At 43.8% G+C, this 13,255-nt stretch overlaps 1 protein-coding gene across 5 annotated transcripts in view; it reads right to left on the bottom strand.

Annotated features, from left to right (window-relative positions):
* The window catches only part of ATP13A2 (ATPase cation transporting 13A2), an 861,654-nt gene that overhangs the window by 484,312 nt on the left and 364,087 nt on the right, over positions 1 to 13,255 (bottom strand). The gene's annotated exons all lie outside the window — the stretch shown is intronic.

Below are 13,255 nucleotides of genomic sequence, written 5' to 3' on the forward strand. Positions count from 1 at the left end.
TAACTCTACAGCAGGCTCTGTGGAGAGAGGAGGGGTCAAGGAACTCACAATTTCCTGATTATTCCTGACACACCACCCCTCCCATCCTGAAAGGCCTTGTTCTCTTTGTGTACAGCCTTCCTGATTTCCTGTGCCCAGGTATGCGCCAGACGACCCCACATAACCAGGGGAAACAAATGTAATCGCATTTATATAGCACTTACTACTCGTGACGAGGCGTTAAAGCGCTTTATGACAAGTAGCACGCTACTCCAGAACTCAAGGTTAGAGGTTAATTTAGTGGTTATTGTGGTTATTGCGATTAGTCGTGTGTTCTTTAGAAAAAAAACTGCATGCATTTACTCCAGTTACATTGTGATATATTAATAGCAGTTAGGGTTGATCATTAGTTAAGCCTTATGTGGTTTCGGGTGAAAGGTTGGTGGGATAGACAGGCTGGTGTATAATAGGTAATTTCAGTTTTCAGGGAAAGGGTTGAAAAGAGGAGAGGTTGTGATCTATGAAATAAGGTATTAGTCAATTTCAGAATTACAATGAGATGGATTAAGGCAGTCGTGAAACTGAGAGGAGGCTATACTGAGAAATAGAAGGCATACAGAGGATGGAAGTTAAGGATAGGGTTACTGAGGAAAGGAATGAGAGGAATCAATCGGAAGTACGTCAAGTTCAATTTTATGTTCAGGGTTTTAGAAGTATAATGGGGGAAGTATCTCTGAGATAGCAAGCAATTGGAGGATGTAAGGTGTAGAAAGAAACAATATTAAAACGGTGCTCCATATCTGGGGCATACAGCTTAAACATGTGATTCTGAGGTGTGCACGTCATTAAAACATTAAGAGCCCTAGCATGTTGTGTCCCTAACTCACAAAATAGGAGTTATTTAGCACTGGCTGAGAGTGTATCGCCAATGTGCAGCAATATTTCCACTCTGTTTGGTCACCTAATCCCACCCAAGTGTATGTTTGTGTATGTGGCTAACATAGTAAATGCATTGTACATATAAGCGAAGACGAGTGATGGAAAGTTTTGGGTTCCATGTTGGAAGCCCATGACCTGTTCCTGTACATAAGATGGGGGAGATGTTGTTTTCCCAGCTAGTGGTAGTGTTTCACCAGAGATGCAGGCCGGGGGAGACCTAGACTGCGGAGAGAGGACAAAGCTCCTATAGAAATGTCATTAGGTTCTTCATGTAGCACTGTCATTTGGTAGATGGTGAGAAGTTGTCTGTACTCTGTTGTTCACAGCGAGAAGGGTCTTTTAGGTAAAATCAATCTTCTGTCTCTTTCCTGATCACTGTCTTGTGTCTGTCAACAGCCAGGAGTAGATAGTTTACACTTCTTTATGTCACTGCTGTGGGTGCTACAGGCTGGAGACTACCCAGCTGTGAGGAACATCATCCCACACAAAGGCTGTGTCAGCAGAACTGCATAGAGAAGTACTTGAAAAAGGAAGCCACCCGAAACCAGTTCTCCTGTGTGTAGCAATGTGAAAAGAAATGTGCTGATTTTCGGAGGAGTGAAGAGACACTGTCTAGCCTATGGCTTGAAACCAGTAACTCACCTCACACAAGCTCATAAACAGCTCCGCAAAAGCGGACGGATAGAGAGCAGGCTGTATTAAATATGAATTGGTAACCCAGAGGCAAAAGGGTCTATGTCAGCAGTGAACCACTGAACTCCCAATGTCAATGGGTGACTACAGGAGAGGTAATACATTTCTTTAAATAACAATCCAACTTCACTACTAGATTGTATTTTTATTAAAATGTAAAAACAAGTCTTTGAATGGAGTCTGTAACTGGTACATATAAAAAATTATAGATTAAAATGCATACTCTATACTCTTACTTTTCTTTTGTATCAGCTACAGCCTGATCAAGGACACTGTTGTATTGAGTCTACTCACTGGGAGAATAGGTCATTTCTAATGTTGCACATCTTCCACTCTTAAATATTATGCATCCTAGCTTGTTGAAGCAAGGTGCACTTAGTGATGACTTATTTAATATTTAAAATCACGTTTTCCTACCTTTCAAAATGACACCTAGTGTATAGGCTCATAAGCAAACGCCATCATTTTAGAGGGAAAACATTACGTTCTCTTTTTTTTTTTTTTTATTCAATAGAGCAACAGGTAAGCCAAAGGTACAAAACATGATATACTTTAGAATTCAATAATCACAAATTTCCAATAAATTTCTCAAATAACAAACAAGAGATAAAAAGTTAAAAAGTTAAAAACGATATGCAAAGATAAAAGGAAGGTTCAACGAGATAGAAAAAGACAGCCTACTACAGCGTTAAAATTTTCCAGGACATCGAGTACAAAATATGCAATTTATAAGATGCATCAGCAAAAACGTGCAAAACTGCAATAAAGTGCTAGTGCAAAAGTGCCAAAAGTACAAAAAAGTACTATCTTAAAAAGTGCTAAATGCAATCTGATCTAGGAAAAGGTGCTAGTAAGTGTAGATGTCCTGGAAATCAGATAGAAGGCTATAAAAGAAGAATCATCTCCTCACAATTTTCTTCACGAATCATCCTCCCTTAATTACTTCTAGAGTCTCAAAATATTTCCAGTTCCTCTCAAATCTCCCAACAGCTCCCACTCTACTAGCATAAGCCTTTTCAAAAAAACATGTTCTCCTCATTTTGTTGAACCATTTCAAGTGTGATGGGATCTCGCTGGACTTCCAGTTTTGAAGAATTAAGGAACGAGCAACTGCGCAAGATATAAATATAAATACCTCTTCTGCTTTATTAAACCTGCTCCTATCTTTGCATATACCGAACAGGGCTACTTCTGCTATTGGTAGAAGAGATTTCCCAATAGCCTGTTCGATATCTGCAAATATTCCCTTCCAGAAAGTTTCTAACTGGTGGCAAGAAAAAAAAACGTGATGCCATCCTCCCTGGCTACTAGCCAAACATCTGAAACATTTATTCTCAGCTCCGGGAAACATCCTTTCCAAAGCCTCCGGTGTATAATATGCTAACCAATGAGACAGAAAGCACATCCTTTTATAGTTGGCAGCTCGCAATGATCTATTCCCCAACTGACAAATGACCTCCCAATCCTTTGTGGAAAAGTTACATTGTGTAGCGAGATTTATTTTCTCAAGATGACTATCTACTAAAACATTTTGATTTGAGCAATGAAGCATCTTATACCAGTATCCAATACCTTTACTCATTCCATCGTACAGGGCTGTTAGTATGATATTTGGGGGATTAAACAGGCCACTTATCTCTTTTCTAATAAAATTAAAAATCTGCATATATTCAAAAAAAGTCGGGTGTAGTGAACCATTTATTCTAGCGGCTACCTCCTGCCAACTAATTACCCTGTTTTGGATTACAAAATGTCTTAACTCTCGGAAGCCACAAAGTTCCCAAGATTTAATACGATTCAAGCTTAGTGGGAGGCCTGTTTGAGTACATTCTTTTAAACTTAGATAATGAGAACCATCAGTACCCTGTTTTCTGAAAAGGAACGACATTCTTGAGGCATATTCTCTTAATGTTTTATATCTTGACCTCTTTGGGAGCCTTGCGATTTTTAAAAAAAAATGGAATTTGAGAGCCTACCTCTTGTAGCATTCTTGTAAGAAAAAAATTATCTCTTGTTTGATTATTCCTCAATAATCCTGCCAATATATCAAAAAATGCGGCTTCATAATAGGTCCTTAAATGGGGTAGGGCTAAGCCTCCTTGTTCAGCCTGAAGTTGTAATACTGGAAGTCTAACTCTTGAAGCTTTGTTACCCCATATAAAGCCTCTCATCATTGTTTCAAGTTCTTTAAAAAATTTTACATTAATTTTAATGGGCACGTTACTGAACAAAAAGATAAGCAAAGGCAGCACCGACATCTTGATCAACGAGACCCTACCTATAATTGATAATGGAAGAAGAAGCCAGTGATCTAAAAGGTTCCGAATGTTGTTCTTCATTCTGATATAATTCATAGAATAGAGCATATCATATTCGGTGGTCACATATATGCCCAGATATCTTATTGGGTCGCTTCTTGCAGCTTGGGCCTGCAGATCGGCAGGGAGAAAATGAGGATCAGTGTTTAATGCAAGGACCTCAGTTTTTTTTGGATTTACTTTATAACCCCCTATCTTTTCATAATTATTGAACTCCCTCATCAAATTTTCGATATTTTCTTTTATGGGTGATAAATATAAAATAATATCGTCGGCAAACAGCTTTAATTTAGACATACCGACTAAAGGGGGCTTAATAGCCACGTTGTCCCTAATCTTAATTACTAAAGGTTCGATAAAGAAAGTAAAAAGCAACGGGGACAACGGGTAGCCCTGCCTTGTGCCCCTGTTTACCTTGATCTTACCACCCTCTTTCATATTGATTATTACTTGGGCCGATGCGCCCTCGTAGATGTTATAAAGCATCTTAATAATTGAGGGTGGGAAACCAAATTGACCGAGAGAGTAAAATAATGCAGCCCAATTCACTAAGTCAAACGCTTTTTCCGCGTCCATCATCAATATACAGGCTGGGGTCAAATTAATATTAAAATAGTCCAATGCCTGGATTAGGAACTCAGTGTTTGCTGCCATATAACGACCTGCAATAAACCCAGACTGGTCCTGATGAATGACCTCCTGGGCAGCAAAAACAAATCTCTCAGCCCATATTTTCATAAGGATTTTGTAATCCGAATTTAGTAGGCTAATCGGCCTGTATGAATTAACATCATACTGATTTTTATCTTTTTTAAGAAAACATATGATTGTAGATTCCTTAAACTCAGCAGGGACGTACCCGCCTAACCTAACATGATTATATAACTTTTTCAAAGGAGTTGCTAATTCTCTAAAAAAGACCTTATAAAATTCTATTGGGAATCCGTCCTGGCCGGTAGCTTTTCCCCCTGAGGTTGCCTTTATACAGTTTTGTATTTCAGGGGTATTTATTTCCAGACTAATTTGATCTACCCGACTTTCGGAGATTTTGGGGATTTTTATGTCTGCAAAATAGTCCTGGATCATTACATCCTCTACCTGATATTCCGTTGAGTAAATTTTTTCAAAATGATCCAGGAAGATTTTTGAGATCTTGTCTCTATCCTCCTCCTCCAGCCCACTCTGAGGATCGCGAATTTTCACTATCAGTGATGACTCCTGCTTTTTTCTGGTAGAGTTAGCTAGTAATTTCCCCACCAACTGGCTGTCTTCATAGACCTTTTGTTGGAAGGCTTTCAAGCTGTTAATCTCTTACGCTACAAAATAATCCCCAAGAATTTTAGCCTGCTCTAGTTTGCTTGAATGATGTTGGAGCTGCAATGCATATTCCCTCTCTACGTCTGATTGAAGCTTAGCTATTTTTAACTTTCTTTCGTTTGCCTTAGCGCTAGTATATGCAATAATCTGGGCGCGTGCTGATGCTTTGAATCCGCCCCAAACCGAGAAGGGTTCAGCTGTTTTATCGTTATTACAAAGTATTGTGTAATCCAATCTCTGAATTGTGAAACCCATTCCTGGTTCTGTAGGAGGGTGCGATCCAACTGCCACCTGGGGCGCATCTCATCCACTCCTCCCAATTCTAATTCTAATTCAATTCTAGCATGGTCCGAAAACGGATTGCATCCAATCCCAGCTCTTAAGATCAAAAAAGATCTAGATATTTAAAAAAAAATCTATTCTGGATGCAGTCCGAAACCGGTGGGAATAGCATGTAAAAGATTCAATTTCAGCATTTCTATAGCGCCATGGATCCCTTAATTGATATTCATGTAAGAGTGCTTCAAAAAACCATTTTGTTTTGGGCTTTAGCTGTTTCTTTTTCTTGTTAGAAGTATCTCTTGACAAGTCTTGAATAAAATTAAAATCTCCTCCTAGTACTATCTGTCCTGGGACGCCCCTCAAAGATTCATAAATTTCTGACAGACCGGAAATATCATCGTGGATGGGGCCATAATAGTTGACAAAGTTTATAATTTTATTTTGCAATTTGGCCACCACCCAAATCCACCTGCCCTTATCATCTCTATGAACCTGAAGGAATTCCCAGGCAAGATCCCTTGAGAAGTAAATAGCAACCCCTCTCTGGGCCACCCCTGCTGATGAGAAAAATACCTTAGAAAAGTAATTAGGAATAAACAATTTCGGACTATTAGACTTGAAATGAGTCTCCTGGAAGAAGACCAACTGAGGTCTAATAAAAATTATCCATTTCAACAACGCCCCATACTTCTGTTTGTTTAACATTCCATTTGCATTAATTGACAGGATATTACAAGTATTACTTTTCATCTGAAAGAATATTTTATCAATGCTGCGTACCTATTAAAGAAACTAAAACTAGTGAAATACCCATTGCTCATATTCCTTTTTGCTGCATTTCCCCCCCCCCTCCCGAGGAATGTGGAGGTCCCCCTCCCTTCCACGCTGGCCACATTCCTCCCACTTCTTCTGATCTGGGTGTCCTTTTGTTACACCCTGAGTGACCCATAGATCTGTTACCGCCCCATACAGATATTGTACACTATTCATGCTAAGGAAAAAAAACAAAAAAAAAACATCAGAGCAAGAACAGGCCTAAGTTAGATTTTCCCCTTTTTCGACCTAGCTCCTGAAGAAATCTCCTTCAGGAGAGAGTGCGCTTCTTCTATGTCCGTAAACAAATAGAATTTTCCTTTAACCAGGACCTTCAATTTTGACTGCTGTGCAATCGAGGCTTGAGCGCCATTTGCCTTGAATAAGTGTAAAATTTTCACAAATTCTTTTCTTCTTTTTGCCGCTGCTGCAGTCATATCAGAGAAGATCCTACATTTTACAGTCTCTGATACGGCAAATTGGCGTTGTTGGAAAGCTTTTGATAGAATCTTCTCCTTGATCCTATAATCAGCAAAATTCAAAAGAATAGTTCTTGGAAATGGAGAATTAGGGAAGCGCTGAGCCGGGACCCGATGAGCTCTTGTTATTGTCAGGTCTCCCTCGAATTCAGGTAGAACTGTATGGTGAATAAAAGAATCAACCCACTGAATGGGATCGGAGCCCTCTGATCCTTCCGGAACCCCCACGATCCCTAGGTTTGACCTTCTAGAATGATTTTCGAGCTCCTCTAGCTTGTTTTCAAGAGCATTCTTCTTCTTAGTTGCCTCCTTTGCCTCTCCCGCAAACAGGTTAATTTGATCTTCGAGTGTAGAGATCCTCGTCTCTGCCTCCTGAAGTCTCTTTGGGATTACCAGCATGGATTCCTCAAATGTATCCATTCTTAATTGAAGGGCAGCTATCTCCACTTGCTGATTATGTTTGATTTCTTGAATTTCATCTAGAATCAGGTTCAACATTTCGCGGATGCCCAGATGATATCTTGCCTCTGAACTCTCTTCCAGTCCCACAAAATTATCTTCCCCTACTGAAGGATTTATTGTAGCACCTGAATTGTTTTCGACGGAGCACAACTGTACTTCATCCCCCTCTGCATTTGGGACTCCCAATACATCGCTTTGTTTAACTAGAGATGAAGAGCAGACTTGCGTATGACCCGCCCCACCCAAAGTCTCTGATGTGGAGTTTCTAGAAGGTTGTAAAGCACTTAGAAGAAGAGGCGCAGGTGTCTTATCATGACAAATTGATTTGGACGATTTTATTGGGCCAGAGTCCTTAGATTGGTCATTAGATCGTGCAATGTTGGCTGGTGAGGCTGATAAAGATGTTGCGGTTGGTGAGGCGGCAGGAGCTAAGGCAACGGGGGATTGTGCAGAAAGAGACTTAGGAGTGTTTTTTTTTTGCAAAGAGCGGATAATCTTTAACCTCTTTTCCTCCTTTACCATTTTTATTTTTAACCTCTCCTGCTTGAGGTGACGTTTCCGGAACTGATACTAAAGTACAGGCTAGTAATTCTGCTTCCAGCTCCGGTTCTGGCTCTAGCTCTAGCACAAGTTCTGGACCTGACTGTATCATTAAGTCATTGCTTTCTTGACAATCTATCCCAGCTTTTTTTTAACCCTTTGGGGTTAGGAGGAATAGGTAATTCATCCTCTGAAGATTCCGGTAGTGTATTCCCGGCTGAGCTTTCCCCCCCAGCTTTACCTTTTCCTTTATCACTCTCCTTAGCTGCTTTGCGAAAGGTCTTTTTAGCTAGGGCTAAGCGAGTTCTCGCTTTGACGGGCAGCTAATTCGACTTTGCTGATCTTAATAGCCCCCTCACCTTCCCTTTGAGGTTTGCCCATTTTTACGTGTCAAAGAATGTCTACTCACGGTGCTGCAGGTTCGAGCTTCTTAACAACCAATGCTACAGGAAGATTTTCTTTAGAATCCTTTTCTACAAGGGGAGCTTTTCTTCAGGGGGCTCACAGTGTTAAATTCCAAGGTACCACCTGCACTGATCCGGTAGCTGTAGCTCCAGTTTTCAATTAGCAGCGCAGAGCAGTGGAACATACTCGGCAGATAACAGGCCCGAAAAGTCTGTGGAAATCCCGATGAAATTTAGGGAAATCTGCCCCCGGGCTCTAGAAGTTAGGAATACCCAAAGCCGTGAGCCCCTCAACCTCGAGCAAAGCAACCTCGAGCAAGCAAGAAAGGAAGAATGCAGCGTCCCCGGCAGGCTGGGGCAAGCTGAGGCAGGCTGCAGTGCCGGGACCCAGGGGGGAGAACACCGAGCGGCAAACTTGCATGAAGAATAAACCGCGACTCTCCCAGCGGCTCGCAGCAGGCAACCCCCACCGCACAAGCGATACGCTATAATTCCTCAGCTAAATCCATAGACGCCGGAGCAGCAGCATCTCCCCGTCGTGGCCGCGGCGTCTCAATCCGTGTTTTCGCGTTCCGCCATTCGAGGGGCGGGGTCAGAGTCCACGGGTCACAGGAGGCTACACGGAGGCGTGGAACTCCATAGCCATCCCCTCATCACCGGAAAACATTACGTTCTCATGGTGGAATATGTTGCTGTCTAGCAGTGAAAGTATTCTTTAACACTCCCAAAAAATCTTTGCTAACTGGGATAATGAAGAGAGATATTTGGAAGATTTTTGAGCAGGAACTTTACTGAACACTGAGAACACACATCTATTCTTTTTCATTTAAAGGCAAATGTGGCCTATGTTGATGGTCTTTTAACGTCTTTCAAGATGGTTATACATTCTTACAGTAGATTTAGGTGTCTCCATTGAACAATTGCAGCAGTCAGGCTGCAAAATTCAAGCGCATCACACTGTGATGGTCCAACTATCCATGAACCTGAATTTGCAAATTGGGGCTGCATGGTTGCTTTTCTATGTTGCCCTAAAGATGCTTAAAGAAGCTCTAAAAACCAACATCGCCATGGCCATTCGGAATTGAGGACAATCTTCTGTGTTTAAATACCTCAACTTCGAAAGGAGTTAGAAAATCAGTGTGATTTCACGCCAGTATGTCAAACAAGCATTTGCAATGCAATAGGTCTCGCATTCATGAGCGTTTAAGCCATTGGCAATGTATATGATAATGCCTTTTATTTATGCGTTTACAAATCCTGAACGCGGTGCATAAACACTGCTTGTAGGTTTTGTAAATATATAAATGAAAGGCATTCTCATTTACAATGTCAATAGCGTAAACTATTGCAAATGCAAGGCCTTTGCGGCACCCACGTTTTAGCTTTACACATCTTAAGCTAAACCAAGGGTGCTGCAATAGCTTTATAAGTAAAGCAATAGAAAAAAAAGTTTTTTTGTTGCTTTACTTATGAGACAATTGCGGCACCCGCACTTTAGCTTAAATTGTTTAAAGCTGAAGCATGGGTGTTGCCATGTAAAAAAAGAAAAAGTATTAAAACAAAAAAGTAAGTCAAGCAGCTGCATTGGGACAACAAATAAGAACTCAAAGCTTGGCCACCATTATGCTTGCAGAGGCATGCAGCACTGGAAATATTTAAAAAGAAGCAAAGAGGGAAAGCATGACAAAGCTTTTTGAGAAAATAGTGCTGGGAGGCTGTAATTAAAGCCCACCGATTAACAACACATTTTTTTTTTTTTTTTTTTTAAGCCTTTATTAGATGTTAAAGCAGTACACACTACACACAGCCTCCGCCTACAACCTGAGATTTCAGGCCGGCAGCCTCGTAAAGATATGGGGAGGGAGGGTAAAGGTAGGCACATACTGAACACAACACGGCAGGATGGTTAGACACAGCATGTCGCCTACAACCCTTCAGGGCCGGCCGCGTGAGAAATGTAGCACAGTCAGGTAGAGCATAAAGCATAGCAGTAGGAGAAGGCAGACCGTATACAAGGAGAGTGCAAATGAGACTTCTTTTGAAATTTTCCCCCCCAAAAACATAGAACTGGGAACAATCCCACCCGTTATGTACCACCATACCTTGTATGTGGATCAGAGGATGTAGGAGTGGGGCACCACAGAATACAGAAAAATAGTACAGAGGTGGTCTCCGCCAGAATAAGTGTGGTCCTCACCCTGGGGATGCTATTGGCTAACACGGGATAGGAGGGGAAGAGAGGAGGAGGGGGGGGGAGGTGGGAGGTGAGGGGGGGGGACATCACATCTCTAAGTCTGCGAGTTCAGTAGATTGCCAAGGCCATGTGTGTAACGCTACGTGTAACATGGTGGTGTCGCGAGTAACAGGGCGCCGCATTGGTAGAGGCAGGCTGCGGAGCTGGGCATTGAGTATGGGAGGACTATCTATGAAGAAGAGGCATAGGAGTACCGTGGGACAAGGAGGGGGGGGGAACGGGACAAGGCACAGAGAACAGGCAGGCACGGACTCCGGAGCGCACTCCCAGGAGGGAGGAAAGCAGGGGAGAGGGCGGTGCAGGAGGAGTACGGTAGGGGCAAGAGCAGGCCAGGGACAGGGGAAAGGGGAAGAGCACTTCAAGTATCAGGTTGGTCTTCGCTCTGGTGTCGGAGCAGATAGGCAGTGAGGGGCCCCAATATATCCTTGGGGCGTGATTTGTGCGGTAAGAGTTCAGAATAGTTGTGCAGGTGATCTTGCCAGGTAGACATCGTATGGAGCCAGAGCTTGAATTTGGGAGCTCGTCCTCTGCCCCATCTACAGGCAACCTGGCGTTTAGCCAACAGAAGTCCTAGTGCAAAAAAATTTCTGTGTGTCTTCAGTGCCGGGACCACGCGCCACAGCAAGGCAGTTTTTGGACAGGGCTCCATACCGATCCCAACCATATCAGATAAGGCTCTGAAAATGGCACGCCAATATACCGCCACTGCGGGGCAGGTCCACGCCAGGTGGAAGAAGTCAGCCCCTTCCGCTCCGCAACGGAGGCAACGGTCGTTATTTCGGAGACCAAGACGGAACAGTTTGGAAGGAGTGAAATAAGTGCGGTGCAAGAATTTAAAGTGGATTAAGCGCAAGCGGGTATTCCCGGTCACTGCGGTGGTGTGTGTGCAGCTTTCCTCCCACTGTTCGTCAGAGAGCGGTGCGTCAAGGTCTCTGTCCCACTCGCTGCGGGCCTTGAGCGGGGGAGGCGATGGGGCAGGCTGAGCATGTTTATAAAGCATGGATACCACGTGCTTAGGGGTTTCGGTTTGTAAAAGCGAATGTAAGGGGGGGGGGGAGGGTTTCCGGCTCTTCAGGAAAGTTCGGGAGGACTGCTTTGACATTCTGCCTTAAACGGACATAAAGGAAGGTGTCCATGACAGTGGGGGGGGTTTCCCCAAAAAACTGCGCCGAGGAGCGGAACTGCCCTTGGAGGAAGAGATCCCCCCCAGGTATGAATCGTCAGCCTCTTGAGGAACTTGCGCCCTATCTCCTCCCCGGCTATGCTCAGTCTGGGGTCGTGAGCTAGGGGCATGCATGGTGAGTATAGAAAGGTAACCTCCATATGAGCCGCAATACGACGCCAGGCCTGGACAGTGCAGTCCACAGTAGTAGGGTCACGGTCCGTCGCACTCGAGTCGGTATAAAGGTAACCTGATGGTTGAACGGGACGCATATAACCATCCTCCACCGCTAGATGGGCCATAAAGGGAGGGGGATGTAGCCAGTATGCCACGAAGTGAGCCTGGGCACAGTCATAGTACCTCCGAAAGTCAGGAACATCAAACCCGCCTTGGTGATAAGGTAACTTCAGCGTCTTTAAACTGATCCTAGCCTGTTTGCCCCCCCATATCAGTCTCGACAGTTGGGAATCAAGGGCACGAAAGAAGTGGGAGCCTGGGCTATATGGTATATTGATGAATAGGTAGAGCAACTTAGGAAGGACAACCATTTTTATAAGGGAAATGCGTCCTGCCATCGAGAGTGGGAGATGTATCCATTTAGTAATGTTGTCCGTGATTTTGTCCAGGGCAGTGCCATAGTTAGCCCTAATGAGGCCCTCGTGATTACGGGAGACCACTACACCGAGGTACTTGAGTTCCTCGGATTCCCATATTAGAGGATAGTCCAGAGGGAATTGTGTGGTCTTATCAGTTAAGGGGAAGAGGGCAGACTTCGACCAGTTAATCTGAACTCCCGAGATAGCACCGAACTTATTTATTTCCCGTAGCAGGGGGTTAAGGTTGTCTCGTGGCTTGTCAATATAGAGGGTGATGTCATCTGCATATAATGCAACTAGGAGCTGCCGTTCCGGGTATATCAGAGAGCGGTGGTTATGATGCTGTCGGAGTTTGGCAGCAAGCGGCTCAATGGCTATCGCGAATAGGACGGGGGAGAGGGGGCAACCTTGTCTGGTGCCTCTATGGATGGGAGAGGAGGCAGATCGTGCTCCATTGAGGAGGACAGAAGCACGCGGCTCACCGTAAAGCAACTTGATCCAGTCGAGGAAGCTGTAAGGGATCCCCATGCGTTCAAGGAGGGCAAAAAGGTAATCCCACTCAAGGGAGTCGAACGCCTTGGTGGCGTCGAGAAATACCGCCGCAGCCTCGCATCTGGGGTTGATATCTTGTAGGACGGCCTGAAGGGTGCGTAAATTATGGGAGGTCGCCCTATTAGGAACAAAACCCGCCTGGTCAGGAAGGACCAGGCGCTCCATTAGCAGGTTGAGGCGGGATGATAGTACCTTCGCTAGGATTTTGACATCCGTATTAAGTAGCGAGAGAGGCCTATAGGAGTCGCAGTGTTCTGGAGGCTTGCCTGGCTTCAATAGGGAAGTGATGAGTGCCTCAAGCATGGACGCGGGCAAAAGGCCACCCTCAAGGGAGGCATAATAAACCTTTTGGAGTATAGGGGCAAGGATATGAATATATGCTTTGTAGAAATCGACCGGCAGGCCATCGGAACCCGGCGATTTGCCCGACTTCATGGACATGATGGCGTCCTTGATTTCGTCCAC

This window comes from Lissotriton helveticus, chromosome 5_1 (assembly GCF_964261635.1).
Source record: "Lissotriton helveticus chromosome 5_1, aLisHel1.1, whole genome shotgun sequence".
In the NCBI taxonomy this organism is placed as follows: Eukaryota; Metazoa; Chordata; class Amphibia; order Caudata; family Salamandridae; genus Lissotriton; species Lissotriton helveticus.